A 7,500-nucleotide genomic window follows, 5' to 3' on the forward strand; every position below is an offset into this window, starting at 1 on the left:
CTTCTTGACTTGATTGTCTTGATGCGAGGAACGTGCAGACCACACCAGTAAGCTTACATGCTCTCGTTACAAGTTGTATATGTTGACCCGTTTGGGCCGGTTGCCTTGCGCATGATGATGTTGACCATGTTTGGTTAACGTGTCGTGTGTCGAGGTGGTCGGTCTTGGTAGTAGGATGTCTTGTGCATGGCGTGTTGACCTCGTCGGTCGATGTGTCGTGTACGAGATGACCTACTTGCCCGTCGGTTGTCCAAGTTGTATGATGTGTTGACTTAGTCGACGTGTCATGTGCTTGGATGATTGGCGTACGGGTCATGTATGGTGTACTTCCTTCGGTTGAAGGGATGTACTAGTACATACTTGTATTAATTGTTTTTTCACGATCTGGTCTTTTGATTGGATCGTGAAAAAACGCTAAGTCCAAGAATCCTGAACTCGAGAGGAAAGCGCTGATGGCAACCTTTTTGACAGGACGTCCCTAGAAAACGGCTTTTTCCTTTTCGGCATTAAGTGGCATGTTTAACGTGGCTAGAACATCAATTATCCTGCAAATGGCACTCAAGCTTGGCAAAAGTCTCGAAACACTCCTATCTTGACGTACCTGCAACCGCAACACGATGCAAAACAAATTGCACGAGCTACTGATACTTGTACCATGCACGGTACACGGTTCCGAAAATTACGCCTGAAAGTATGCAATTTGGTGCTACCCTAGGGAACTTGTATGGGGAAGCCTACCTACGCGTGTCGCACGTTGCAAGTTGCATGGTCGTCGATCAGAGGCATGCAAAAGCACCTATCTAGGGGAATTACTCTACGTTCTAGTAGCTAGTGCGATTTTCCGGTCCAGCACGGCAGTACGCCTGCATGCATACAATCCATGTACCAACCATGTACCTAGGCGTTGGTCAGTAGCTTTTGGCGCCACATGGAGAAAGTATTCGAGTTCAGATTTCTGGGACTTAGCGTATTTTTCAAAACTATTAATTTAAATTAAACTATTAATGGGTCTCAAGCTAGGCGTTGGTCAGTAGCTTTTGGCGCAACATGGAGGAAGTATTCGAGTTCAGATTTCTGGGACTTAGCGTATTTTTCAAAACTATTAATTTAAATTAAACTACAAATGGGTCACAAGCTAGGCGTTGCTCAGTAGCTTTTGGCGCAACATGGAGAAAGTATTCGAGTTCAGATTTCTGGGACTTAGCGTATTTTTCAATCATATTAAACCGAATCAAACATAAAAATGATGAAACCTACACGACGTTCCTAGGTTATGGACGAAAACTGACGATTTAGTGCCGGTCAGGATAGCCGTGCACCAAAATTGTGTACCGATCAGGGAAAGTACAACACGGAGGGCGCAGCCCGAGCGTACGCGTTCATGGATGTCCATGTTGGTACAAGTTGCCGGTCAGGATAGCCGTGCACCAAAATTGTGTACCGATCAGGGAAAGTACAACACGGAGGGCGCAGCCCGAGCGTACGCGTTCATGGATGTCCATGTTGGTACAAGTTGCCGGTCAGGATAGCCGTGCACCAAAATTGTGTACCGATCAGGGAAAGTACAACACGGAGGGCGCAGCCCGAGCGTACGCGTTCATGGATGTCCATGTTGGTACAAGTTGCCGGTCAGGATAGCCGTGCACCAAAATTGTGTACCGATCAGGGAAAGTACACTACGTTCCTATGACTTGGGTGAAAAGTGTTGATAAAGTGCCGGATAGGATAGACGGTGGCTTATCGTACACATCACAAACAAAAACCCCTTAGTGAGCAGTAGCAAGTGTCGATGGAACAAAGCGAAGGCAATACAAACTGATCAAGTACAATAAAGAACGCTACGTACTAGGACTTCTGTCCAAGAATGGTGTCCGCGACGGGAGGGCAATGGTCGAGCAAGCAGGTTTCCCTAGTAAACCTTGTATGGTAAACATACCCAAGCGTGTCCGTATGCACGCAACGATAGTCACGAACGGGCACATACCTAGGGAAAGTACTCTACGTACTAGGACTTCTGTCCAAGAATGGTGTCCGCGACGGGAGGGCAATGGTCGAGCAAGCAGGTTTCCCTAGTAAACCTTGTATGGTAAACATACCCAAGCGTGTCCGTATGCACGCAACGATAGTCACGAACGGGCACATACCTAGGGAAAGTACTCTACGTACTAGGACTTCTGTCCAAGAATGGTGTCCGCGACGGGAGGGCAATGGTCGAGCAAGCAGGTTTCCCTAGTAAACCTTGTATGGTAAACATACCCAAGCGTGTCCGTATGCACGCAACGATAGTCACGAACGGGCACATACCTAGGGAAAGTACTCTACGTACTAGGACTTCTGTCCAAGAATGGTGTCCGCGACGGGAGGGCAATGGTCGAGCAAGCAGGTTTCCCTAGTAAACCTTGTATGGTAAACATACCCAAGCGTGTCCGTATGCACGCAACGATAGTCACGAACGGGCACATACCTAGGGAAAGTACTCTACGTACTAGGACTTCTGTCCAAGAATGGTGTCCGCGACGGTCGGGGAAGCAGGTTACTTATCATGGCAAACAAGTTAAATAGCTACCTTAAGAGAACGAAAGTTACTGTGGATGGAACAAAACGTGTGCCTAGAATTCCTTCCTGGTTTCCCTAGTAAACCTTGTATGGTAAACATACCCAAGCGTGTCCGTATGCACGCAACGATAGTCACGAACGGGCACATACCTAGGGAAAGTACTCTACGTACTAGGACTTCTGTCCAAGAATGGTGTCCGCGACGGGAGGGCAATGGTCGAGCAAGCAGGTTTCCCTAGTAAACCTTGTATGGTAAACATACCCAAGCGTGTCCGTATGCACGCAACGATAGTCACGAACGGGCACATACCTAGGGAAAGTACTCTACGTACTAGGACTTCTGTCCAAGAATGGTGTCCGCGACGGGAGGGCAATGGTCGAGCAAGCAGGTTTCCCTAGTAAACCTTGTATGGTAAACATACCCAAGCGTGTCCGTATGCACGCAACGATAGTCACGAACGGGCACATACCTAGGGAAAGTACTCTACGTACTAGGACTTCTGTCCAAGAATGGTGTCCGCGACGGTCGGGGAAGCAGGTTGCTTATCATGTCAAACAAGTTAAATTGCTACCTTAAGAGAACGAAAGTTACTGTGCATGGAACAAACGTGTGCCTAGAATTCCTTCCTGGTTTCCCTAGTAAACCTTGTATGGTAAACATACCCAAGCGTGTCCGTATGCACGCAACGATAGTCACGAACGGGCACATACCTAGGGAAAGTACTCTACGTACTAGGACTTCTGTCCAAGAATGGTGTCCGCGACGGGAGGGCAATGGTCGAGCAAGCAGGTTTCCCTAGTAAACCTTGTATGGTAAACATACCCAAGCGTGTCCGTATGCACGCAACGATAGTCACGAACGGGCACATACCTAGGGAAAGTACTCTACGTACTAGGACTTCTGTCCAAGAATGGTGTCCGCGACGGGAGGGCAATGGTCGAGCAAGCAGGTTTCCCTAGTAAACCTTGTATGGTAAACATACCCAAGCGTGTCCGTATGCACGCAACGATAGTCACGAACGGGCACATACCTAGGGAAAGTACTCTACGTACTAGGACTTCTGTCCAAGAATGGTGTCCGCGACGGTCGGGGAAGCAGGTTGCTTATCATGTCAAACAAGTTAAATTGCTACCTTAAGAGAACGAAAGTTACTGTGCATGGAACAAAACGTGTGCCTAGAATTCCTTCCTGGTTTCCCTAGTAAACCTTGTATGGTAAACATACCCAGCGTGTCCGTATGCACGCAACGATAGTCACGAACGGGCACATACCTAGGGAAAGTACTCTACGTACTAGGACTTCTGTCCAAGAATGGTGTCCGCGACGGTCGGGGAAGCAGGTTGCTTATCATGTCAAACAAGTTAAATTGCTACCTTAAGAGAACGAAAGTTACTGTGCATGGAACAAAACGTGTGCCTAGAATTCCTTCCTGGTTTCCCTAGTAAACCTTGTATGGTAACATACCCAAGCGTGTCCGTATGCACGCAACGATAGTCACGAACGGGCACATACCTAGGGAAAGTACTCTACGTACTAGGACTTCTGTCCAAGAATGGTGTCCGCGACGGGAGGGCAATGGTCGAGCAAGCAGGTTTCCCTAGTAAACCTTGTATGGTAAACATACCCAAGCGTGTCCGTATGCACGCAACGATAGTCACGAACGGGCACATACCTAGGGAAAGTACTCTACGTACTAGGACTTCTGTCCAAGAATGGTGTCCGCGACGGTCGGGGAAGCAGGTTGCTTATCATGTCAAACAAGTTAAATAGCTACCTTAAGAGAACGAAAGTTACTGTGGATGGAACAAAACGTGTGCCTAGAATTCCTTCCTGGTTTCCCTAGTAAACCTTGTATGGTAAACATACCCAAGCGTGTCCGTATGCACGCAACGATAGTCACGAACGGGCACATACCTAGGGAAAGTACTCTACGTACTAGGACTTCTGTCCAAGAATGGTGTCCGCGACGGGAGGGCAATGGTCGAGCAAGCAGGTTTCCCTAGTAAACCTTGTATGGTAAACATACCCAAGCGTGTCCGTATGCACGCAACGATAGTCACGAACGGGCACATACCTAGGGAAAGTACTCTACGTACTAGGACTTCTGTCCAAGAATGGTGTCCGCGACGGGAGGGCAATGGTCGAGCAAGCAGGTTTCCCTAGTAAACCTTGTATGGTAAACATACCCAAGCGTGTCCGTATGCACGCAACGATAGTCACGAACGGGCACATACCTAGGGAAAGTACTCTACGTACTAGGACTTCTGTCCAAGAATGGTGTCCGCGACGGTCGGGGAATTGTGTGTTTGACTCAATTACCAAATCCTAGGAACATACATGTAGTGTATACAAACATTAACATTAACGCGTACGTTTGGGCTGCGCACTCCAAATGGTACACAAATAAGGGTGATTTTATGATCAGACGGACAAAAACAAAGGTGGAGAAGACAGTTTTCGGCACGATGTGCACAGAGCTCATTTCGTCGTCCCGGGCGAATGGAAAAACACAAAAATCGCGAGTTTCGCCCTCGGGCTACCGCCCTCGGGCGTATCTTTCTAGGTTTCTGTCTATAAAAGGGCAGGCCAAAAGGTGACCGGTTGAGATAAGCATTTTAAGCATACAAGCACTTTATTGCAACTTTTGACACAAAAACTAGGTACGTACATGTAGATTGTACCAACATGGACATCCATGAACGCGTACGCTCGGGCTGCGCCCTCCGTGTTGTACTTTCCCTGATCGGTACACAATTTTGGTGCATGTGTACCAACATGGACATCCATGAACGCGTACGCTCGGGCTGCGCCCTCCGTGTTGTACTTTCCCTGATCGGTACACAATTTTGGTGCACGGCTATCCTGACCGGCAACTTGTACCAACATGGACATCCATGAACGCGTACGCTCGGGCTGCGCCCTCCGTGTTGTACTTTCCCTGATCGGTACACAATTTTGGTGCACGGCTATCCTGACCGGCACTAAATCGTCAGTTTTCGTCCATAACCTAGGAACGTCGTGTAGGTTTCATCATTTTTATGTTTGATTCGGTTTAATATGATTGAAAAATACGCTAAGTCCCAGAAATCTGAACTCGAATACTTTCTCCATGTTGCGCCAAAAGCTACTGAGCAACGCCTAGCTTGTGACCCATTTGTAGTTTAATTTAAATTAATAGTTTTGAAAAATACGCTAAGTCCCAGAAATCTGAACTCGAATACTTCCTCCATGTTGCGCCAAAAGCTACTGACCAACGCCTAGCTTGAGACCCATTAATAGTTTAATTTAAATTAATAGTTTTGAAAAATACGCTAAGTCCCAGAAATCTGAACTCGAATACTTTCTCCATGTGGCGCCAAAAGCTACTGACCAACGCCTAGGTACATGGTTGGTACATGGATTGTATGCATGCAGGCGTACTGCCGTGCTGGACCGGAAAATCGCACTAGCTACTAGAACGTAGAGTAATTCCCCTAGATAGGTGCTTTTGCATGCCTCTGATCGACGACCATGCAACTTGCAACGTGCGACACGCGTAGGTAGGCTTCCCCATACAAGTTCCCTAGGGTAGCACCAAATTGCATACTTTCAGGCGTAATTTTCGGAACCGTGTACCGTGCATGGTACAAGTATCAGTAGCTCGTGCAATTTGTTTTGCATCGTGTTGCGGTTGCAGGTGCGTCAAGATAGGAGTGTTTCGAGACTTTTGCCAAGCTTGAGTGCCATTTGCAGGATAATTGATGTTCTAGCCACGTTAAACATGCCACTTAATGCCGAAAAGGAAAAAGCCGTTTTCTAGGGACGTCCTGTCAAAAAGGTTGCCATCAGCGCTTTCCTCTCGAGTTCAGGATTCTTGGACTTAGCGTTTTTTCACGATCCAATCAAAAGACCAGATCGTGAAATAAACAATTAATACAAGTATGTACTAGTACATCCCTTCAACCGAAGGAAGTACACCATACATGACCCGTACGCCAATCATCCAAGCACATGACACGTCGACTAAGTCAACACATCATACAACTTGGACAACCGACGGGCAAGTAGGTCATCTCGTACACGACACATCGACCGACGAGGTCAACACGCCATGCACAAGACATCCTACTACCAAGACCGACCACCTCGACACACGACACGTTAACCAAACATGGTCAACATCATCATGCGCAAGGCAACCGGCCCAAACGGGTCAACATATACAACTTGTAACGAGAGCATGTAAGCTTACTGGTGTGGTCTGCACGTTCCTCGCATCAAGACAATCAAGTCAAGAAGGAGGAACGCCGACAAGCTCATTAGTGTTACGCGTCCATCTCCAACCTATGTCAAGTCACTCGTCTGACAAGGAAGAAGCACGACACATGTCCACTAATGTAAAGGAACAGTCTCCAGACCAAGTCAAGTCGCTCGTCTGACAAGGAAGGAGCCTGCACCAAGCTTCACCAGTATCCATCAAGTCCATTGTCCGTGAAGGCGGTCGAGCACAACACAGACCAGACAAGGTGAACAAAAGCTTACTACGAGTGTACTTATATGACTCACTGGTGTGGTCCGCACGGTCCTCACATCGAGACAATCAAGTCAAGAAGGAGGCACGCCGACAAGCTCATCAGTGTTAAGCAACCTTCTCCACAGCATGTCAAGTCACTCGTCTGACAAGCTAGGAGCACGATGCATGTCCACCAATGTAAAGCCTTAGTCTCCAGACCAAGTCAAGTCACTCGTCTGACAAGGAAGGAGCCTAAGTCAAGCTTCACCAGTACCCATTACCTAGTCCATGGCTGCATTAAGCACTTCATGAACAGGACAAGGTAGAGCCATAATGAGTGTACAGTATACGTACTGGTATGGGTCGCACGGTCCTCACATCAAGACAATCAAGTCAAGAAGGAGGCACGCCGACAAGCTCACTAGTGTTACGTGTCCCGCTCCATACCATG

Source organism: Anopheles merus, unplaced genomic scaffold (assembly GCF_017562075.2).
Source record: "Anopheles merus strain MAF unplaced genomic scaffold, AmerM5.1 LNR4000379, whole genome shotgun sequence".
Lineage (NCBI taxonomy): Eukaryota > Metazoa > Arthropoda > Insecta > Diptera > Culicidae > Anopheles > Anopheles merus.